This window comes from Mastomys coucha, unplaced genomic scaffold, assembly GCF_008632895.1.
Source record: "Mastomys coucha isolate ucsf_1 unplaced genomic scaffold, UCSF_Mcou_1 pScaffold17, whole genome shotgun sequence".
NCBI classification, from domain to species: domain Eukaryota; kingdom Metazoa; phylum Chordata; class Mammalia; order Rodentia; family Muridae; genus Mastomys; species Mastomys coucha.
The window spans coordinates 16198587-16203341 of record NW_022196899.1 but is presented as its reverse complement, the minus strand read 5'-3'; the positions used below and the strand labels follow the sequence as shown (position 1 = coordinate 16203341).

The following is a 4755-nucleotide window of genomic DNA, read 5'->3' as shown; positions in this document are numbered from 1 at the left end:
CCCCCCTCCCCCTGCTCACCAACCTACCCTCTCCTGGTCCTGGCATTCTTCTACACTGGAGCACAGGGCCAAGGGCCTCTCCTCCCATTGATGACCCACTAGGCCATCCTCTGCTACATATGCTGCTGGAGCCATGAGTCCCACCATGTGCACTCTTTGGTTGGAGTTTTAGTCCCTGGGAGCTCTGAGGGTACTAGTTAGTTCATATTGTTGTTTATTCTAAGGGCTGCAAACCCTTCAGCTCCTTGGGGTCCTTTCTCTAGCTCCTTCATTGGGGACCTTGTGCTCAGTCCAATGGATGGCTGTGAGCCTTGACTTCTGTATTAAGATTGGGGAAATAGCATAGTAAATTTAAGAATGTTTATATAAGCAGGCCAGATCCTATGTAAAAACCCAGACAGAGCCATGCATCCTATAAGCTCCACCTTCAAGGGGCTAGAAACAGAGTGATTACTGCTGTTACTGGCCAACCAATCTATCCAAAAATGGCAAGCTTTATGTTCACTAAGAGAACCTGCCTTGACATAATAATGCAGATAATAAACAACACGCAATATCCTCCTCTGGCTTCTGCACATTTATGCACAGGAACATGCATTCATACACACACACAGATGCACACAAATGCATGCCCTTACATGAGAGAAATAAGATAATTAATTAATCATGAATTTGAAAAAGAAAAATAATAGTTCTAAATGCACATATTCTACTGCTGTTCAAGCACAGATCCAACACTGATGAAGAATAGATTGCACTGTCCAACTAAGGAGATGGCTTTTACTCAGGCTCTTCAAACAAGGAGAGCATCCATTAACCAGGAATGTCTCAGAGATAACAGAAAGGACAAGTGGGACATTGGAGGCCCACAAACAAGAACATTGTCTCCTTATAGAAGGCACCAAGATGGGTGACATGGATTTCCTCTCATAGACAGAGATACCCTCCCTGACCAGTCAGTCAGGCTCCTCTGGGCTCCTTTTTTTTTTTTTTCTACTAGGATTCCTGATTACCTGACCTTGCAAAAATTCTACCACCCTTGATATCATCGGATACCAGTTTTTGGTGAGTACCTCCAGAACAAGGAATTTGTCAGAGACATGTGGACAGGAAGGGGGTATGTTTGATAAATGATAGAACATAGGATGTGGGAAACAAGAAGTAGAGGGGGAAATAAGAAACTCAATGACCACACTGCAAAGGATGGAACATATATGCCAGGTAGTATTGGACTTAAGAGTCACTTCCATACTGATGCTTTTTCTGTCCCCTCGGTTACATCTATTTAATACAACTGTATGCATCACATTAACATCTTAAATCTCCACCCAGGGGTGTGAATTTTGTAACTGCAAATGAGCCACAGGGCATTTAGACCCACCCCTACTGGTGATTTAAGTGAGTTCTCAACGGCCCGGGGGATGGGGAACAGTTTTCTCTTTAGCAACAGGTTTGTTCTCCTAGGCCAGACTTACAGGTTTTGTGCAAGACATTGTGAGCTTCATTCTCCATCCGTTCCTCTGCCTTATCCCGAAACCATGCAAGCTCCTCTTGGAAGTTTACATCTGTTGGGTCATGGCTTGCCCCTTTAAGATGCTCATCTTTTTAACCAGCCAGATTATATAACCTAGGAGATCAGGCAGCTCCCCATTGTAGCACCTGTGACTAGTTTTCTCTCTCTCTCTCTCTCTCTCTCTCTCTCTCTCTCTCTCTCTCTCTCCAGACAGTAGGACAGAGATCTGACAGCCCTTTTATGCAGGGGCTTCATACACCCTACTTTATGGTCTTGCCCAATACCTTGCTCCTCCATGTTCTTTGTCACATAGGCTGTCCCAGTCTAAACTACATAGTATAGGGTTTCCCACTCCCCTCCACTAAAAGGAGTAAAAGTGAGGTATGTTTCAATGCTACTGTTTTCAACTTGCTCGTGGAGTTTCTCTTCCTGCCTGTGAGCTGTGTGTGTCCCCAAATGCTACTCCTATCATCAGGGTTGACTTCATTCTTTCTCCCCTATTGCAACAGTCTTGACTCCTGTTACGTGAGTAAAGTCTTCCTTGCCTGTTTATTCCTCTCTGATACAGTTTTTCTTCACCACTCGTTAGCCATTTCTAGGACATCAATATGGGACAGGGTTAATCAACTGTCAGTGGCTCCTATAAACAAAGTCTCAGTAAAGTTCAATACTGTCAGAGCACACACCAAAAAATGGCTTTCCACGGTGTGCTGCATCAAGTAATTTACTGCCTTTAAATCAAATTTCTTTCTGGCAGAAAGGAAAATATTCCTCAGTATGTTCTGCAAGTAGCTACTCCAGATAAAACTTCATGGAGGGAAATACAGGTCATTAACATAGGGCAAGAGAGACTACATAATACTACATGAAGGGGACACCAGGCAATATAGGGCAAGAGAGACTACATAATACTACATGAAGGGGACACCAAGTGGATTAAGATAGGGTAAGAGAGAGTTTGTTTCACTCAGCCAGAAGAGCTTCCCTTATTGGAAAAAAAATCAACTAACAAAAACTATCCTTCAATTTTACTTTTTTGGACAATCATCATTTCTTCATAGAATGTCATAGTTTCCCCAGTTCTTTAGGAAATACACTGTATAGCCTTTTATTTTTAAATATATATACTTCATAGCATTTCAATTATATTGAATTATATTATTCTTTATGTTATATATTTCACTTATATTATCCTCTCCCTTTTAAATGTATACCTTTTTCAAATACTTTTTTCCAAGGCTGATAACTCATTCATTATAAATTCACCTTCCTTTCTACACTAGATGTCCCATCTCCTCTCTCCCTTACCTGAATGAGGAGATGTAACTTGAGCCCATCTGACCACAGGGAAAACTTGAAAAACCTTGTAAAACCTGAGCAAGACCATATCAGAAAGTACAACCAATCAAAATATAAAGAAGAAGTGATTGTGCAATGCCCATAGCAACTGATCCATCTGTAGCACAACTCCGGAACTTCAGGCTCAGGGCACACCATGAAATGGGGGATGAAAAGCCTGCAAGAGCCAGAGAACAGGAAGTTTGCTACAAGATTGCATTTCCTAAAAATGACAGAGAAGTTATATCCATGGAGACTCAACAACACGGCTACCTAGCAAGACCTAAGACATGACACAAGAAGGATACAAGCTCAGAGGGATAATCTCACAGGGTTCCAAACTACGACAAAGAAAAACAGACAACTAAGAAATGCAGAGAGCACAAAATAATCTTCCCCAGGGAAGGGATATCCACTTGTTTATCTTACAGTGTGTGTGTGTGTGTGTGTGTGTGTGTACAATTAAACAAAATTATGCCAGAGGTCAGAGGTCATGAATTTGAAAGAGAGCAAGGATAAGAATTTATGGAAGGGGCTGGATGGAGTAAAGAAAGAGAAGGAAATTATGTAATTGTATTTTAAAGCAACAACTTAAAAATTTATAAAAGTATAATAAAATACAATTCTGAATCTGTGAGCTTTATTGCCAACTTTATTGGGCTTTATTCATTCAACTGGTGCCTACATTGTAAATACTACTAAGGTGAATTTTCTAGAAACTGGTTAACTTCAGAGTTGAAGGTGAGGGTTTCCATCTCTGATGAAAGAACAGCTATGGAATAGTAAATGCCACATTTGATCCAGGAATCCACCATGTCAGAGCTGAGGGGTATAGCTCACTAGGAGAGCCAGCCCTGAACCCACAAAGCCCCGGTTTTACTTCTATCTTTACCGATACTAGATGTGGAGGCACATACATAGACGTAGTCCCAGCACTCATGCAAGAGAATCAGAAGTTCAGGGAGACTTTCCTACATATCGAGTTGAAGGCTGGGCTGAAGTACATGATACCCTGCCTCAAAAAAGAAAAAAAGAGAGCCAGGCATGGGGTCACAAGCCTATAATTCCAGCATTTAGGGGAAAATGGTAGAAGGATCTCTGAGAGCTCAGAGTCAGCCTGCTCTACCTAGTGAGTCTCCTGCCAGACAGAGCTCTATAGTGAGACTCTATCTCAAAAACATGGAAGAAAGAAAGAAAGAAAGAAAGAAAGAAAGAAAGAAAGAAAGAGAGAGAGAGAGAGAGAGAGAGAGAAGGAAAGGAAGGAAGAAAGAAAGAGAAAGAAAGAAAGAAAAAGGGAAGAAAGGAATGAAACAAAGAAGGAAGAAGGAGAAGAATGGAGCATCTAGCACCCCTGGCAACATGGTATAGGAAAGTCACTACATATTGCTGTCAAAGTATAAGAAGAGTCAGTTGGACACAGCCTCTACTAATAGTCTCCACCCATACCTCCTTTTTCTTTTCTTCCATTTTGCTTTTCCAGTATCCTAAATTTTCCAGTCCACTGCATATCAGACTAGCTCTCCTGACTGATGGACAGAGCTATTTTTTTCCCACAGAACTGTGGATATCTTCCTGCAGGAGAAAACAAAGGGGAATCTTGGATACTTGGCTGCAAAAGAAAACTTCTATTCTCCCACATGCACAATTTTTCCATATCCTCTTTGAACTCACTCCTAAGACTCCCAGTAAACTGCAAGCCAGCATTTCCCCCTTGTAAATTAGGAGCTCTATATACCAACCTGCCTTTCAGCAACACAGCAGCAGCTTACTTCATCATTGGCCTCAGCCAGGTGTAGCACATTTCCATTGTCACTACCGGTTTGAATATTTCCACTATGTAACACACTTATCCTTTTAAAAGTTCTTGGCCACCCCAGATCTCTCCTCCCTCTCCCTCTCCCTCT

The 4755-nt window shown here is 41.7% G+C and overlaps 1 long non-coding RNA gene across 1 annotated transcript in view; it reads right to left on the bottom strand.

Moving 5' to 3' along the window:
• Positions 1-4755, bottom strand: part of LOC116094756 — a 27665-nt gene that overhangs the window by 8689 nt on the left and 14221 nt on the right. The window lies entirely within an intron of this gene.